Source organism: Phoca vitulina, unplaced genomic scaffold (genome assembly GCF_004348235.1).
Source record: "Phoca vitulina isolate PV1807 unplaced genomic scaffold, GSC_HSeal_1.0 scaffold4, whole genome shotgun sequence".
In the NCBI taxonomy this organism is placed as follows: Eukaryota; Metazoa; Chordata; class Mammalia; order Carnivora; family Phocidae; genus Phoca; species Phoca vitulina.
The window spans coordinates 14,773,848-14,793,510 of record NW_022589707.1 but is presented as its reverse complement, the minus strand read 5'-3'; the positions used below and the strand labels follow the sequence as shown (position 1 = coordinate 14,793,510).

General features: G+C 40.8%; 1 long non-coding RNA gene across 8 annotated transcripts in view; it reads right to left on the bottom strand.

The window, feature by feature from the left end:
* Positions 1-19,663, bottom strand: part of LOC116630770 — a 212,547-nt gene that overhangs the window by 75,158 nt on the left and 117,726 nt on the right. The window contains exon 7 of one of the 8 annotated variants that reach the window (XR_004299007.1): positions 4,596-4,655. The exons of the other annotated variants lie outside the window; for them this stretch is intronic. This is a non-coding gene — a long non-coding RNA (uncharacterized LOC116630770). The remainder of the gene's footprint in view (positions 1-4,595; positions 4,656-19,663) is intronic. 8 annotated transcript variants of the gene reach the window in all.

Below are 19,663 nucleotides of genomic sequence, written 5' to 3'. Positions count from 1 at the left end.
TCACAATGAGAAATCACTTCATATCCAGAAGAAAGGCTAAAATCAGAAAAACCAACAACATACAAATGCTGAGAAGGAATTGGAGCACCTGAAACGCTCATCTACTTCTGGCTGGGGCTTAAAATGGTACAATTACTTTGGAAAACTGCTTGGAAGTTTCTCGTGAAAATAAACATACACATCTGGTACGGCCCAGCAATTAAGCCTAAATCTCAAACAGGATGTGAGTGAGAGAGAATGCACTCACAGCAGCTTAACACCCATAACAGCCAAAAAGATGAAAGCAACTCAAATGTCTATCAAGAGGAAAATGGAGTGACAAATTGGGTCTATTCATGTAACAGAATGCCACCCAGCAGTAAAGGAAGAATGAACACTCATACACAACACAGAACTGGGGTGAGAGGCCAAACTTGAAAGAGTACATGCTCTATGATCCCATCTATATGATGGTCAAGAACAGGAAAAAAGTGGGGGCGCCTGGGTGGCTCAGTCGGTTAGGTGTCTGCCTTCAGCTCATGTCATGGTCCTGGGGTTCTGGGATCGAGCCCCACGTCGGGCTCCCTGCCTGGTGGGGAGTCTGCTTCTCCTTCTCCCTCTGCCCCTCCCCCTTCTCATGCCCTCTCTCTCTCACTTGCTCTCTTTCTCTCAAGTAAATAAATAGAATCTTAAAAAAAAAATACAGGAAAAAAGAATTCTATAGTGACAGAAATCAGAAAGCATTTGCCAATGGGGATGAAGAGTGCCTGGATGGGGGCATGAGAGAACCTGGATGGTGGAAATGTTCTATATGTTCACTGTGGTTTGGTTACGTGAGTGTATCTGACATAGTTGTTTCACCACATGTAAATTTTACATCTATTAAAAAGGAGGGCCGGGGGCACCTGTTTGGCGCAGTCAGTTAAGCGTCCAACTGTTGATTTCAGCTGAGGTCATGATCTCGGGGTCATGAAATTGAGCCCTGTGTCGGGCTCCACACTCAGCATGGAGCCTGCTTAAGGTTCTCTCTCTCCCCCTCTCCCTCTGCTCTACCACCACTTCCCTCTCTCACTCAAAAAAAGGGGGAGGGAGGGCAGATAGGCCTCCCTAAATGTCATCTTACCCCCAAGTCCTCCTGAAGAATGTGTTTTGATTTGCACCCCTTGGCCCCACCAAAGGGAAACCGTATCTGAACTACTTTCAGTAACAGACCACCAGCTTGACAACTCTCACGGCTGTCTCATTTCTTTGGGATCACCTATACAAGGTATTGTCTCCAGATGAAAAGAAGGAACTTGCTGAGTTTCCTCTCATCCAACAGTAACAGTCAATCAATATTCCAGATTCCAGAACCAGTGCAAGAGTGTTCTAAAAGCTCACAGATTGTCCTTTTCAGGCTCATCAGTTTTCAATATACAACTGATAACCTGTATTCAACACATTCCTCACCTCCAGCAGGTTATAGGGGATAGATGGAAGAAAGTGAATTGGGGAAGGAAGGTACCTAGAACAGGCTGATGATACTTGTTCTAGCCAATACCAGAAATAAAACTACAAGCATGTCCTGCTTGCCTGGGAGCTCAGGACCTATCAGTATTCTCTGTATCTGCTTCCAGGGGCATGGCCTCAGAGGGCCTGCTCTTGGATTCAGAACTGTCCAAAAGGCTCTAAGCTGGTAAACACCTTAAAGGAAACAGAAGTCAAACACCAGAGGACCTTTATAATCTTCAGTTGCCTCTATGCCACTACACACAGAATAATTAATATCCAACTGTACTACTTTGCAAATTCTAGAGATAGATTTGGGGCTCCTGGTACTATACAGAGATCAGACAGGCCTGAGAAGATTCTGCTTTAGGTTCAGTTATGTTGGGGTCCCTAACTATGGAAGACCTCTGGGGAAGATCTCCAGGGATTTTTCACAAGAAAATGGCTATTTTTTTCCAAGTAAAATGAGGGAATGATAAGATTGGAAATATCAATTCAGAGTTTCTTCTAAGACACAAATGGATACCACTTGTGTCAGGAAAGTTAAAGGACTAATTAGCTAACATCTAATTTTTTCCATCTGCATCTACTATGCATTTTCAGAAACTACACAACAAATACAAGAAAGGAATGATCAATAAGAATTTGGAACTTTTTTTCCACGAAGGGAATGAGAAGGAAGAATATGAGATGCTTCTTACAAGAAAGGAGAGAAGTAGTGTGAGGGTCTATCCCCTAAGGAATATAAGCTCTAGAAATGAAGTAATAGGAGGTTCTTTCCGGAACTCTTATGCCAAAGGGCAGAGAAGAAATTTAAAAGTAAGCATACCCACACAATTTATACTTGTCTTAAGATCAGGAACAACTACCACTACTTCTATAGATTTTTTTTAATGACCAAGTTGGATGTTTTACAAGATGCATCTTTTCTTCTAGCAACAAAGCTAGAAGAGCCTGAGAGGACTCTGTGATTAATGGTGATTGCCTCCATGGCAGGAAAGCGTTATCGGTGTAATAACATCAGCTCATTGTTCCTTCCCGGCCAAATTTTTCGGGATTAGCCTCCCCAAACCCCCAATACCCATGCAGTTCTTGTGCCCCCATCACATCTTTCCCCGGGCTGATTTAATTCTTCAGATATACTTCTGACAAATCAACAAATCCAAGAACTGCCCATTTATTAGGGACTGAATGTTTGTGTCCACCCCAAAATCTGTAAGTTGAAATACTAATCTGATGGTATGAGGAGGTGGGGCCTCTGGGACGTGATTAGGCCATGAGGGTGAAGCCCTGAAGAATGGGGTGAGTGTGCTTATAAAGGAGACTCCAGAGCTCCCTTGCCCCTTCCACCACATGAGGACACAGCAAGAAGACAGCTGTCTATGAACTAGCCTCCAGAACGGTAAGGAGGAATACGTTTCTGTTGTCTGTAAACCACCCAGTCTATGGCACTTTGTTACAGTAACCTAAGCTAAGACGCCATTTCAAAATGGTGGTGGTCAGGGCACATGAAAGAGACCACTGCAGTTATTAAAAAAAAGAATATACACCCACAACAATAAAAACACTACCAACCAGGGGTCTGAGAGATTTCAACAAATGTCTGGAAGCCAGAAGTACTGACTGGTAAAGCTGAGGAGAGGCAGCTTACAGCCCCAAAAGTTCTCTAAGAGGGTTGTTGCTAAGGAGGGGGATAACTGACTTCCCCAGTGAAACCCCAAAGAGGCTCTAGACTGAGAAAAAGCAAGTACAGTGTGGGACAGAAATGACAAGAATGGCAGAAAGGAAAAGTCCAGTATCAACAATTGTTCCTTCCATGCGTTAACTCCTGTCTTTATCAGAAACAAAACTGATAGGCCCCTAGGCAAAAACTAAAAATTAAAAATTAATTCTCTAAAGAAACTAAAAAAATGTCTGGTGAGGACTAACAGTTAGTGTGGTTCTGAGAACCCCAAAGTCAGGCCCTCTGCACCCAGCCACTTGGTGGTATCCCAACACGAGGGTGGGCTCGATGCCACCAGATGGGAGGCTGCCCGTGGCAAGGTGCACCCACATGCACAGAGCCCCAGTGAGCCTTCATGTCACCTCAGCTTTACACGAATGAAGCGGCAAAAACAGAAATACAGCTAAAGAAAGCCCGCAGTGTGGAAACGGAAAACTAAGATAAACAACAGAAGGACCCTGGAAGAAACAGAAAGTTCAAGGGAGCAAAGATACTTTAAAAACAACTTTTGTTAGTGTCCCTAGAAATATTTAAGAAGCAATAATTACATCCGTTTAACAAGAAAAACAACACAACAAAATACCACAAGAAATAACAATCCAAGAGAAAGACCTACCAAATTAAAATCATGGCCCCACAAAGTCTGAGCAAACAGCATAGGCATGCGCCTGGATACCGTGACCTCACAGCTGTGATTGCAATGATTTAATTCTACCACACTGACAATACCTTACCTAAGATGGGCTGTATTCACAGCACAGTCAGAAGTTAACATTGCAGGCATAGAACAGGTCCATGGTAAGGAGACAGGAAAACTGAGACCCATGGTTCAAGAACACCTGAGTCTGTTTTTAACTCCTCTGCTAGGATGACTTGTGAGCTTCTCTCAATACCTGTCTGTCCTTTCCTACAGTAAGAGGGAAACCAAAGGTCGTATTTTCACAGTGACATAATGAAGACTCCTGGAAAGTTATTACTAACGAAGAACTAGCTTCATCTGAAGACTTCAAGATACTAAAACATATTAATGGGGTACGTGTGCAATCTTCTCTAGAGAACTTCACAGAGAAGATAAACATCCCTCCCATCTGCGTGACTTGCATACTGTCCTTCCTGAAAGTAGAGAGAGGGAATGGAATATTGGTTCAAAACCCCACTAGTCCCAAAGCCCTGCTTTTAGAACCAAAAACTCTGTAATGCCCTATTTACTATTCTGAAATAAAATTCATTGGTAAATAGTAACTAGGATACATATTATTTTTAAAACATCAATATAATACTCTAAATGTAATATAAAGAAGAAAGTAAAAGAAAGCCAATTTATAATAAAATACTGCATATTCAATACATAAATAATTTTTAGGTTCAATTAACTTTGTAATGAAACAAGATGCTTATAACTTACTTATAAGGAATAAGCTTGGATTACGAGGAGCCAAATCAGAAGCCTTCCATCTTAAAAGTACTGGAAAACAAAATAGGAGCAGTATGGGTGTACAACAGGATGAAAATGAGTATATTTTGTGTACATTAAAAGTATGCAAAAGTTATCTTGTGTTCTTATGTAAAATGGAGTTAGGTCTAGGCTCAGGTAATTTTAAACTGATTTTTATATTCAAAATGGAAGTTGAAAGTCATGTGGCATACAGGACAATTCCTTCTGTCTTATGCACCATGGAACATCTAAAATCTTTGACTCCCACTCATTAAAAAAAAAAAAAAAAAGCCCTTCACTGTAGAACCAAACACCATCTCATTCCTACTATGTCCCCTAGGGGGCAGTACTGTTCCTGTTTCTCAGAACCCCAGGCTAGATAAGCTATGGGAGACTGCTTCTAGCTTTCATGTTCTATCACAATGAGAATCAAATCCTGAAGGACAAATCAGCAATATATTTAAGAAATATATTAATTTACTTTGGAAAATGACTATGAAGAAATTAATTTAGGTTAGGTGTATGCCATTAACTAGAGCCATAGTCATTATTTCCTTTTCTTGAATTCAAGATAATTGGTTACTCCATATAGACTATATATAGAGTGACAAACTGTATCTTTGTGACATTTATTTACACGGCACAAAGTGATTCGGATTTTAGAATTTTTAACATTCAAATCTGGTTAATTAATAATAAAAAGGGAGTTTTTCATAGAACTCTACAATTCTCATTTCCTCAAAACAAGAATTAATGCGTTCTTTCACATGTGGTCATTACAGGAAAGGAAGGGGGAGAGCCATTTACTGTAAATGCTTTTCTGATGCAATTCTACCACCTCTTTCAAAGAGAGAATTCATCCAAGAAGCCTTAGTCACTTTTTCAAGAAAAATGCCACTGCACTGAATGTACACAGACTAAACCACATGCCTGAGCAAAGAAGCTGAGCGGATCCCACCACCAGAAAACATGGAGAGAGGAAAGGCGGGGTGGGGGGAGGAATCTCATGTCAGAACAGATTAAGCAGCGGATCTCAAAATTTGGCCTTTAGTACAGGGAAAAGTCTGACACACATATAACATCATTGTTTCATAAACCAAATGCAAACTGATCTCCCCCTGCCCAACTTTTAAAGCTACTTCCTAAAAATATAAGACTTCAGCTCTAAACCAGGAAGCTTGTGTAATTAGTATCTTAGCAACTATAGTTATTTCATTTAAAAAAATTTCATGCACGGAAAGAAAAACGGAATCCTCACTTTAAGATCTGAAAATGAAACTACATTTTGAAAAGGGTGGCTTTCACATTAAAAGGATGATATACTGAGTAACACTATAAAGCAATTCAGAGGGGGAAAAACTTAAGACGAGTATTTCTGAGCTCTTCTCAAAGAGAGGACTAATTCTTCTAAAATCTCAAATCTACCCAAAGGAAAGAAAGGAATGATTTCTCCAATTTATCCTTACCTGAATCATCATTAATTCTTCTAACAGCCAGATGCACTTACTTGTTTCTATGGTGGAGTCAACGCTAAGCCCAAAGCCAAGCAATCACCCAAAACGCAAAGCATTTGCTGCTGGAGCCTGAAAATCCCCTTGATGAATGAAACCGCACCTCGTAATATCCACGTTCTGAGCCAGCTATTGGCTGCAAGAAGGGAGCGCGTGTGGAAGTCTGATTTGCCCCCTCCAGGGCATGCCTCTCTTATATCCTATCTCAGAAAGACTACAGACACACAGCTCCTAACTGAGTCAAAACTAGAAAGGGTTCGTTTTTCAGTAGCATTCTCTCTAACACTACAGAAACCACGGGGAGAACAAACCACGGTGAGACTCCTTCACTAGGCAATGCCGATGAAAGAAAAAATTATTATGTCAACATTGGCAATTTACAAATCAATCTCAAATCACTGCCAATGTTCTTCGTGTTATAGGACTGCCTACGAGTCATACATAGGTATAGGCATGGTGCACATTATTTTTAAGTCAAGAATTCTGAGCCATGGTTTGGAGGTTCAAAATGGCCAAGAAGTAGTGAAAATTCTCTTAAGAAATTTAATCTTTGTGCTACACTAATAATGATCAACCAAGAAATTATAAGAAATTAAAACCAAGAATAATAGAGCAATGATATAAACCCATCTTTCTAGAATTAGGGGTTTTCAGCACGTAGTCCGTGGACCGTGTGCATTAGAATGACCTGAGATTGGACTTAGAATCTCTGGGGTAGGGGTGCCTGGGTGGCTCAGTCGGTTGAGCATCTGACTCTTGATTTTGGCTCAGGTCATGATTTCAGGGTCCTGAGACCGAGCCCCGTGTCAGGCTCCGCACTCAGCGGAAAGTCTGCTTGGACTCGTCTCTCACCCTCTGCCCCTCCCTGCCCCCCCTCTAATAAATAAATAAATCTTTAAAAAAAAAAAAAGAACCTCTGGGGTAGAGCTCAGGAATCTGCATGTTAACTGGATTCTAGGTTAATCTTATATACTTTGAAGTTTGAGGACTACTCTTCCTGTCAATGGAACTGAATAGTTGATTATAGTTGCTGTCACTTTCCTTTCTTATTCAGTTATTTTGTCTTTGATTACTGTTGAAGTCAGAAGGAGTAAGAACACTAAAGCCTCCTCAGAACAATTTGTGGCTTTAACTCCCCGGGGAAAGGAGAGCCAGTCTGGGTTCACCTGACCTGTCCCCCCACCCCCACCACCTCTCTATCACTCCGTTAAAAGAGAAAAGCTCGAGCTGCCGAACCTGAAAAATGCAGTACTTGAGGCTGAAATGAACATTACATTAAAAGATGCTGCCACTGGAAAAAAAAATACACTGCTAAAAACAAGAGGAAGAAAATGAAGGAGAGAGGACACTCATGTTTACTGACTGCTTACTGTGTTCCAGGTACCAGATCAAGAACTTTCTATCAGTTTGTTTGCCTCAGAAGTCTCACCAAAAAATAACTTCTTCAGAAGTGTACAAACACACATGTTCAGGAGTCTACATCTAATAGCAGGGACACGCCAGCAATGCATTCCCTAAGCTGGACTTCACATTGGCCTCCTGTGCCCACCTCCACCCCCATCATCCCCTGCACATAAAGGATTTTTTAAAAATATTTATTTATTTTTTTGGTGAGAGAGAGAGCACATGCTCGTGCATGTGGGTTGGAGAGGCAGAGAGGGAGAACAACTCAAGCAGACTCCTCGCTGAGCATCGGGAGCCCGACATGGGGCTCGATCCCACAACCTAAGATCATGCTCTAAGCCGAAATCAAGAGTCGGCCGCTCAACTGACTGAGCCACCCAGGCACCCCCACATAAAAGATTTTTTAAAAAAGAAACTGAGAAATGTATTTGAAATGATGCCATCTTTCCATAGTTCTTGTTTGTGGTACCTTCTTTATCCAACCTAACATTGTGGAACCTTCCAGAATATTTACAGTAATTTCCAATCACCTGTTCTCTACTTTGACTAAATTACTTCAGTCCAAAGTGCTGGGGGGAAACCCCATCATTATAACATGAACAGTAAAATAAATGTTTTTTGAACATCATCAGCAAGTATGGAAATTACGTTTCACTTTAATAAAAAGGATTTTACCTTCTCCTCAAATACACATAAAGTTTCTAAGGAAATTTTCTGGATAGAGGGACCCCAACCAGCACATTTAGAAATAAGCTCTCCAGTTCTCCCCTCGGTGTTTCAGGACAACTAGGCACTCTGACATCTGCCAGTAAGGAAACTGACTTCATACCTTCAACTTTTTACCATGAGCCGATGTAGAGTGTATCTGGTGTTCCAAGTATTTTGTCTGACAGGAGAATTTGGATCTGTCAGGACAGCAGTTCTCAAACTATACGTTAGCACTGGAACCAATTTTTTTCCCCCAAATGAAATCTTAGGAGAAAGTCCAGTATGGGCACCAGATGAAAGTGGAGTATCCTTAGTTGATGTGGCGGACTAGAGGGGGAAAGTCCCTCCTTGGGGGTTTATTTGGGCCCACTTACTCATCACCCCCCAAGGTGGTTACTGAGGCGACAGTGCCAAGCCCCAAGGGCTCTATTGTTTTAAAAGATTTTTTATTTATTTATCTGGGGGGGGTGGGGAGAGAGAGAGAAAGCAGAGGAAGGAGCAGAGGGAGAGGGACAAGCAGACTTTGTGCCAAGTGCAGACCATGAGTCGGGGCCCAATCCTTGACCCTGAGATCATGACCTGAACCGAAACCAAGAGTCAGACCCTCAACCAACTGAGCCACCCAGGAGCCCCCCAAGGGCTCTATTTTATCCCTTCTCATACCTTCTCATATCCCTTCTCATACCTCATCCCTTCTCATATCTGGGCTTGGAGACTTTTTAAAACTCATACTTTATTCTATGCATGCCTTTGTGTCTCAAAGTTGGGCATACATAAAAATTTCTTAAATGTCAAGTCATATATCAAATGCTGCTTACACTACATTAAACTTGGGAATCCTATTTTGTATCTGGCTAATGTGGATCCTAACACAAAAATTACGGTTTCTATTTGTAGCTCTTTGGCAACGATATCCTTAGCATATTTGCAAGTTCAACGTCTTTTTTCTTGGGGGGGGGGGAAGTGGAGGGAAAAGGGAGAGGGAGAGAGAGAATCTCAAAGCAGGCTCCACGCCCAGCATGAAGCCCAACAGGAGGGTCGATCCCACCACCCCGAGATCATGACCTGAGCCAAAATCAAGAGTTGGACACCTAACCAACTGAGCCACCCAGGAGCCCCCAAGGTCATTTTATAAACACAAAATTTTGTCAGGATAATGCATTTTAAATGAGTAGGCACATCACTGGGACATACAAGATCCCCTGCTGTGACCGTACTTTCATCAGTGGCCCTTAGCTTGCTACACATGGTACCGTAAGTTTCAGACTATATACGAAAACGCAAACCAAAAAAAAAAAAAAATTCCCTTGAGGTTTAATATGAGGAATGAATTTAATGTGTTGCCAGGTAATCGTTATTTTAAAAAATGTAATACCAGATCAGCACACAAAAGAAAGACTGAAATGCCTTCATGAAGAGCCAATGCCTCTAATATTCTTCTAACAGGAAAATGTAGAACAGCCTTTTCTTTCTAAGTATTTTCTGCCTGCTGTTCCCCAGTTATATTTAAAAAGGTTAACATGTCTCCTCAGGCAAAGACATCACATTTCCAGTGTTCTTGCAAGACAACGGCCAGAGTGAAGGAGCTGTCCTGAGTCACGTGGAACCACCAACTTCAATCAGGGAAAGGCCCCAATGTTCTGTCCCTCAGAATTAACATAGCGTTTAAAAGTAGCAAACTCTATGTCCAAGAGACAGTGTCATAAACATTCACATATACAGAAGGGATAAAAGTGACCTGTTGTTTCAAAATTCATGATTAACCATATTTCTCATTTCAAAATACTGTGAATTCTCCCATGATTTTCATTTTAATTTATTATTAAAAATAACTATGGGAGCACTCTAGTAGTACTTAGATGACTTTAAAATAGTCAACCTCTTTCCAGGAACCAAAAGCATGGTTAAGAGAAATAAGGACTGCAAATAGTCCTCAAACACCTGGTTATGTCCCCCATATGTATCTATGTTGGTGGTTTAGAACTGAAGCTACTTTTCCCTGAGGAATGATGTTGCTAGTGAGGGTAGCCAGGTCAAGCCACAGAAACTTACTTCACTTACGATGTATCTCTAGTACTATGTACCTGACATGAAATGTATATTGTAACTGTGTTGCAATACTAGTAATTATATAAGGAATAAACTAATAGAACTAAGAATGATTTTTATTTTTCTGTGTGCAAATGTGTAAAAAAATTTAATCAGGAGAGGATGACCTTGTGATTACTCAAAAGTTGACGACATTGGTTATTATGCCTTATTTTACTTCCAAATACACTACATTCTTTTCCTTTGAAAATGATTATATCCCTACCCTTGAGCTTAAAGCTGTGACTAGCATCACTGGGGGGCTCTCCAAAATTGAACAGAGGGAAGAAAGGAAAAAAGCTTAGAAAAAGAGAGATTTACTTGAAATATAGAAAAAAAGTGGTAATATGTATGGGTGGAATTCACGAAGACCAAAACCTGAAAAAGGGGGTGGGCAAAGAAGAGGATTTAATAGAGTTCCACCAAGTAAGACGGAAAAGTGTTGGATCAGACCTCTTAGCTGAGCCAGGAGAGCCTGGGATGGAGCAGGGGAGGCCGACCATAGGCACCGTGCAACTGGTCATAAGGGTGACCAGAATGTGTGCGAAGCAAGTGTTTATAATGTGAGAAGGCTTTGTGTGGTAAACCTGGTAAGAATTTGTTTGTCAATCTTTCAAAAGAAGCAATTTATTTGGCCTGGCTGGTGACTCAGTCGATGAGAACAGAGTCAAGGCTCAGCATGGGGTAGTGAGTGGTATGTGCTTAGCTTCATGGTCACAGCGCATGAATAGCTCTAAGCAGTAGGCTCCCAAACACACAGTGCCGCCAAAAGGAACAAACCGAGCCTATAGACAGCACAGTATAACAACTCTCTAGTTCTAACAACAACTCTCTGTTCTAACAATTCATTTTTCTGTGGGACACTTAACTCCTTATTTAATTGGGGAGGGGTGGGATGGAATAGAAGTTAGGTTATCACGAACTGAAAAATTGGTTACTATTATCATACCTAACCTTAAACTATTTCCTGAAAATGATTATTGGACCCTATCTTCGAAGGATATGAGCTCCATGCAATTTTTCTTAAGTAAGCTCTACGCCCAATGTGGGGCTCAAACTCACGACCTGAGATCAAGAGTTGCACACTCCACAGACCAAACCAGGCAAGTGCCCTGAGTTACATGCATTCTTAACATCACAAATGTGCTAAAAGTAAATCTGAAATACAGTAATATTTAAAGGCCTTTTAGATCACAACACAAACTTTGGCCTTACTAAATAGATGGGATTGCATTTTTGAATGTGAGTGTAAGCACAAGTGTGACTGTGTGTGTCTAAAGCTGGTAAATTCCCGTTCCATTACTGGGCAAGTACAGAAAGAAAAGGAAGGGAATACTGGTTACAATCAAAGGTATGCCCTCCCATTTGGTTCTGGACAAAAGTCAAACTGACCTTACTGCAGTGTTTTTCAAACTGTAGGGTGAGTTGTACAATAAATTCGATGCATTGCAAGCAGCATTTTTATAAAAACGAAACAGAACGGAATAAAATAGAAAACAAGAGTTTCTCACACTTAGTGTAACTACTATTTTATAAAACAGTTGTTTCTTTTATGTGTGTGTGTTATGTGTACTTTTTCATGATGTAAAACATAATCCTTTCTGTGATTCCCAGGGAAGAAAATGGTTTATTAGGAAAGAAGATTAAAGATCATGTTTGAAACGAGGTGGGAGGATACATGTGCGGATTTAATTTAACCGGCGCTGTGCCTACATGGCCTCATCTTGGAAACTGACCCATAAAGCAAGATGCATTTACATTACTAATCAACAACTGTAAAGATACCATGCAAATCATTATTCACTCATTCGTCAGTTTAGTGTCCATTCTCCCTAGTCAGAGGTTATGGAGAGAGGACGAAATTATTTAAAAAAATTAAGTGGGGCCATATAATACAGTAATAGCTAACACATGCTGAGTGCTTATTATGCACCTGAAAGTGTTCTCATTGACTCATTTACATGTCATTAACTCATTTGATCCTCCCAAGAATCCCACAAAGGTAAAGACTAATACTATCCATGTTTTACAGATGAAGACTCTGAGAAATTAAGTCGGTTGCCTCTGAGGCAGAGCCGCATCTGAACCCAAGAAGTCTGGATCCAGAGCCTTCACTCTTAATTGTATCTGATCCTTAACAGTTCATACCAGTCATCCCTAATTGACAGGAAGTCTGTGACACTGGGGAGGAAGCAGGAAATAAATACACCCCAAAGGGACACTCTTGCCTCGGCTGTGCTGTCCTCCTCCTTTCTCCCGCGGTTAAAGCCCGCCGTCGATGCCACAGTTAGCCTCCTTCACACTCTGATCCCCGATGCATTCCGAACACGCTTCCCAGCAGATTAGTTCAAACTCCATCTCTTCTTTCCTTCCCCAGAAGACATGTGAAAATGCAACTGAGTGCATACCTACTTTTCGGTAATGAACTGAACTCTTATTTATTTGAAGTTAAAAAGGATTCATTCTCAGGTGCTTCAACTTTCCTACTTAGCCAGTCATTTCCAATACATCTTCCATGTCTTAGCTCCTCAGACCAGTGAGAAGCTGGCAGCCCTTGTGTTTACTGTCGGTCTGGGTTACACAGAACTCGGAGGGGCGCTTCTTTCTTTGCACCCACTTGCATTACTCTCCTCATTGGTTTCAAACAAGATCCAAAGATATCACAGGTATAATATACACTGTGACAGGTGCACCCTTCTGTTTCAGAAAAATATGAAAGAATTATGTACCAAAGCTTTCTCTTTTTCATCCAATCTACCCCCGCCCCCCTTGCCTTCAGGATATATAGTAAGCCCTACAGACAGAGCCTAGACAGACAGTAAAAATAAGTAAAAATCAACACTATTCTTGGTAGCACGGTTACCTTTCCCAGCTACCAGGTCCACGAGTAAGAAACTAACACAGCACTGTTTGAGTGCTGAGCAAACACAACGTGCTTCTCCATCCTGAAAGGAGAAGGAAGTACTATTCGTCTTCTTATACCATCTGAATTAAAATGGCCGGTGCAAATGAATCCTGGAACCAAAGGGAAACCACGTTTAGATCTTGGTCTGACCTCCCCACCTTGGCCATGTAATTTGAAACTTTCCTTGTAAGAGCGCCTTGTGGCCAAACATAACTATCTTTCAAACTTAAATGATAAAAAATTAATGCATAATGATGCACTGTATGTGGAGAATTAAACTATGAGAATAATTCAGGATTCTTTCAAAATGTAATGTAATACTCATATAACTAAGACAAAATCTGAGGCTTAAGTATATTGTGACAATGCTTTCCCAGCCTTTGCTTATCTATACATTCTCCAAGAAGCCTATTTAAAGTAAGGCAATGATACGGGCGCGTGGCTGGCGTAGTCAGAAGAGCATGTGACTCGATCTCAGGGCCATGAGTTTGAGCCCCACACTGGGTGCACAGACTACTTAAAAACAAAAAAGTAAACTTAAAAAAAAAGTAAGGCAATGGTTTAACACTTTTAAAAAAAATACATATTACATAGAGTTCAGTCAAAATATTTCTAACTGAATAATAACCGTGGACATGCCAGTGTCAATGTCATATGATTTTACTATTTATCACTACAATAATTTTTAGGTTATTTTTAGATATATTTAAAGTTACTTCTTTTCTAGGTCAGATTTTACTGTTTATTTCTAACACATATTCATCGTGTCCAAAACCAGTACTTTTCACAGGGGCTAGGATACATTTTCTATAGTTTTTTTTTTTTTTAAAAGGATGATTCAAGGATGTACCAATTCAGTTGAACAGTTTCTAAGAAAAGATAAAGGCTTTGGATAAAATACGACACTTTTTACTACTGGTATTACATACTGGGACTTTTTTTTTGGTGATGATGTTCATTTTGCTGCCCGTTTACCCTGTTTCACTGCTTGGGACCAAGAGCATTCATTTTGAAGACAGCCATCCAGATGAGGGTAGTACTTGGCCATGGGAATCAGATTTTCCTGAACTGGGAAGCTGAATGATTTCTGGGGCAGGGGGAGGGGAGTCAAATGTAAAAAGTTAATGGCCAACACTAAAACTGCTTCTATACCAGTAAAAAATAATACAGATAATAATCTTCTGCACAGGAGCATTTTGTTTACTGAGGGGATCTGCCAGATGCCCCCTGAGAATACACGAATTAGGGGTGTTGTTCTCTAGGTTGTGAAGGGGTACACACAGCTAGAAACACATGGAACTTCCCAGAGAGCAGCTGTTAGGAAAGAAGTGGGTCCAGGTTGAAAAGTTATCCCACACAAGCTTCGTGTTCACGGAAGCATGGACAGCTTCTCTCTTCCTCTCCTATCTGTGCACACGTCAGGCCGCCCCCCCGCCCCCCCCCCCCCAAGTCTAGCAGAGAGGGAAAAAACAGAGCGCCAGGCATAGGACTAGGCTCTGCTTTCCAGGACACTTTGCTAAGACACGTGCTTTCCAGGTAGTGTGTTAAAAAACAAAAGACTAAAGAAGACTGAGGTTTAATACCCATTTTTGAAAATTATTCAAGTGAAAGAAACTCTTTAACCCGGGGTATATATATGTCAAAGTACACTTTATTTTACCATATTATTTGTCAATTACACCTCAATAAAGGTAAAGAAAAAAAAAATCCCATTAAAACTTCCGGTGGAGTAAGTACTATCTCCATGTAGGATCAGTTTTGCCTCTTAATAGCTCTGTGACCTTGGCAAGCCACGGGGAACTCACTTTCCTTATCTGTAAATGGAAAAGGTTAAGGTAAATGGCCTCTAACCTTCCTTTCAATTCCAAATTCTCAAGCTTAAATTTAAATTATTTTCCAACTTATTTTCCCCTTCCAGTATCTTTGATCTTAATCCTATACTCATTTTGCCTTAAAAGAAAAAAAAAAAAAGATGGGAGTAGTGGGGGAGGGGAGCCAGGAAGGCTTATCAAGACAGATTCTCTCTTTAACTTCCTGCTTCACCCTAGATATTCATAGTTTTAAGAATAGGCAAGTGAATATGAAACGTAATAAACTCCCTGTGTATTAATTCTAAACACGTGGCAATATTTGCAACGTATTTTAAATTATAGAGACATTCCTCTTTTTCACAATTACATATTGAGCCACTTCTAAATCCAGTGCCAACTCCCCTGTGCTCCAGAAAACAAAGAACCCTAAAGCGAAAACTAAACAAGAAAGTAAGTTACGATTAACCATGGTATTGTTTCTTCCCATTAAGGAGGTCAACTGAAAACTGGTTGTAGATATTTATATTTATTTGCCCCTTCAATGAGAGGTGCTGGATTTATCTTCTTCCAATTATTGATGTAGACATACCCAAAATACTGAAATCCTTTGGAATCTGTCTGCCTTAAATTTCCTACTTGCAATAGCAAGATATACTATGTACTTATGAAAATACAGGACACTCAGGAAATATATTCAGATACTTATGCTGATTACACAGACTTTAAAAGGGAATGCTACCTCTAATTTTTAAAATTTTACAATATTTTAAAACATTACACTATTCTATCTCTGAGGACTAAATAGTAGACTGTAAACTGCAAATATTTACTTAAAAATCTTTAACATCGGGACTATTAAAGCGATGTTCCAATTTAGAAAAACCTGGGTTATTTTTTTTTTTTAAAGATTTATTTATTAGAGAGAGAGAGAGAGTGGAGGGGGGGGGAGTCTCGAGCAGGCTCCCCACTGAGCATGGAGCCCAACGCAGAGCTTGAGCTCATGACCCTGAGACCATGACCCAAGCTGAAAACAAGAGTCGGACGCTCAACAGACTGAGCCACCCAGGTGCCCCAGAGTTACACTTTTTAATTCTATTAAAACCCCTTTTCTTTCAGTAAGTGGTATTTTCCTTTCTGGCTATCACAGCTAATCAACAACATAAAACAAAAAGCTTTTTCTAAAGCTTTAAGTAAGCAACATTATTCAGAGCCAACCAGCATTCAGGGACTGGCGACGGCTCATTCCCGACGGGGGTTAAATAGCTGAGTTCTCTCACACACTAGACTCACTGGGCTTCCTTGTGCACATTCTATAAAACTGGGATAACAGGGGGTTAGGGAGACGGGGTAACTGGATGACAGGCATTAAGGAAAGAGCATGGTGAGCATGGTGTATTTTGCAAAACTGATGAATCACTGACCTCTACCTCTGAAACCAGTAATACATTATGTGTTAATTAACTGAATTTAAAGAAAAAAAATAAGACTGGGATGACAGCAATATCTATCTACCCTCATGCTCCTCACCCAACGCTCAGCACATAGGAAATACTCACTCAATGCTGGTAACATCATTGTTTTCTTTGCCATACGAACGGTCACAAAAAATACAGACTGGATCAAAACAAATCCAACCCTAACTATTAGAAGCACAAGGAAAAGAACGCAGTGAGAGTGCCCCTGAGTAGCTCTGTGCGTGGCAACAACAGTGGCTGCTATGGATCGAGCACTTACAGTGGACCACGCAGTTCGCTTCCCTTATTTCAGGACAACAGCCATATAACCAGACTGAAGCATGAAGTTCAAAACTCGCAAGCCATACCACACTCCGTTTCCTCTCTTATTGTTTATGGTCTTTTGTTTCTTCTCTTCATGCTTTTAGAAGTGCTTGGCTACCTGATGTGACTTCTCCCACTCTTCATGATCAGTCTAGGTGCCTTGATAAAAGGAGTAACAGTTTCTATTTTCACTTCAGGTTCCCCTCTCAGAACAGGTGTAAAGGAAGATGGCCAGAAAAATTGGGCGAGTGTGAAATATTTTTTAAAAATACATGTTATTCTTCTGGCTTGAGGTTATTAAACTCAAACAGAGTATTTTAAGTTCCCAAATGCTGTTTCTCTTTCTGCCATATTTGTCCCCTTGAACCATTAATAACATTCTTTTCTGCCATTTCCTGAAGCCGTAGGTGCAGGCTTGTTCAAGGACATTTAGTTTCTCTTCTGCAATGGAGGGGAGAAGAGATAAGTGCTATGAGGGGAGCCACGGCAGGGGTGAGGTTTTAGCTCCCTCTCCTGCACACTCTCAAAGCTCTTGAATAAAGGGACCATCATACACATTTTGGTGTTTTTTACTGGCTTCCAGGCATGTACTGTGTACTAGGAGTAGACAAGGACAGAAAACTGGAGCATGTTGCCTCATTTATTATCTATAAAACCTTAGAAATAGTCAGGTGGATATCAGTTTGTTGTTGTTGTTGTTGTTTTGTTTTGTTTTTTAAAGGTTTTATTTATTTCTTTGACAGAGACACAGCGAGAGAGGGAACATAAGCAGGGGGAGTGGGAGAGGGAGAAGCAGGCCTCCCGCTGAGCAGGGAGCCTGATATGGGGCTCGATCCCAGGACCCCGGGATCATGACCTGAGCCGAAGGCAGATGCTTAATGCCTGAGCCACCCAGGCGCCCCGGATATCAGTTTTGTTTAAAAGAACCACTCTGCGAGGTGCCTGGGTGGCTCAGTCAGTTAAGCGTCCAACTCTTGATTTCAGCTCAGGTCATGATCTCAGTGTCGTGAGACTGAGCCCTGCATTGAGCCCCAAGGTTAGCCTCAAATTGGGCTCTGTGCTGGGTGTGGAGACGTTTAAGATTCTTTCTTCCTTGGACCCTCCCCAGCTTGTGTGCGTGCTTTCTGTCTCCCTAAAAAAAAAATTAAAACTAAAAAAATAAAAGAACCACTTTGCACATTAAAATCTTTAAAATCTGTTGCATGCACTGAGTGGTCTTAGGTGTATATAATTATGATTTCTTTGAAATAAAGTCTCTGAAATCAACAACAAAAAATTTGCTAGAATAAGCACTGCACAGAAGTCATTAAGATATTCCAATTAGGACTTCAAAATAAAGAAGCAACAGATTTTAGATTCCTGTTTTCCAGAACTAGACTTAAAACTAGAACCAAATGTACCGCCCATATAACAAACCAAGCTGCAAACCTAAACCATTTAAAAAGTTCTTAACTATCTTGGAAGAGTGAATTATCATTTTCAAAAGTTTTAAATGGATCTCGGCTTACTGGGTGCTTTACTAAACTATCAATTTGTGGTCCCGTTAAGAACACATGAAGGGAAGGAATCTAGTTTTACCATGAAACCCTTTTCCCCATTAGGTATTAGCTTCTGACTGGGTGATGGGATATGAATACTCTTCAGTTCCTTGGAGGTGGAGCTGGAGATGCTAAGAATGCTTCAGGGGGTCAGGTGAGTGACCTCAGTGCATTCCAACGTACAAATTTACCTGCGCATCATGAAAGTTTAAGGTCCTAAAAATGACAACATGATGAACTTCAGGACAGCAAAACAATGCAACTCTACATCTGAGCCAGCAGGTGTCTCTCTGCAGCCCACGACGCCAACCCAAAAGATTACAGGATGCAGAAGACCCCCGCACTGCTATAATTCTGTGATCCTGGAACCATGTAAGGGCATGAACTGTGAGATCAGACCACCAGAAAAGGTATGTTTCTGAGAAATTGAATTTGGGGATCTAAGCAGATACGGGAATTAATGAAAAGTGTTACTTTTTGAAAATTACATTTAATAGGCAAGATCTAATAGCACAGAGCAATCAGTTTTACTCAAAATGGTAAAATGATTCTTGGCTACTGGTCAGCAGAGGAAGGTCAAAGTTCAAACAAAGAGAGCTGAGAAGTGAACGGTATGTGAAAAATAGAAGCACAAGCTTAGTTACAAAGGGAAGGAGAGGGGCGCCTGGGTGGCTCAGTTGGTTGAGTGTCCGACTCCTGATTTCAGCTCAGGTCATGATCTCAGGGTCCTGGGATCGGCCCCCCAGAGTCAGGCTCAGCACAGAGTCTGAGTTTCTCTCCCTCTGCCCCTCCCCCCTGTACATATGCACTCTCTCTAAAAATAAATAAATGAATCTTTAAAAAAAACAAAAACAAAAGGAAGGAGAGAGTTTTGCACAAAAAGAATTAAAATAAGGCAAGTCTGAGGGAGTGTTTAGGGATAACAGAGACTTGTGCACGTTGCTACAGAACATGGAAAGGAAGAAAGCATGTACCCCTACCACTACCTAAAAATACTGCAAGCTTGTCAAAGTACAACTGACCAGTAGGATATGAAACCTATTCTGTAGGTTATAAGGAGCATTAGAGACAAAAGCAGCAAGAAAAAAGAGGGGAAAAAAAAAAAAAGGAAATTATATCACAGCTCACAAATAGTAAAGGTATTATTTTGGGAAACCATACATCCACATGTACAAATGTGTGCTCCGGGTCCTCATGTAACACCCACTTCTTCCTGTGGGTTTCCAGTACAAAGGTCTGAAAGCCACTACATATGGAGTGCACCACCAGTGCCCACCTCTCTCGAGGTGACAGTG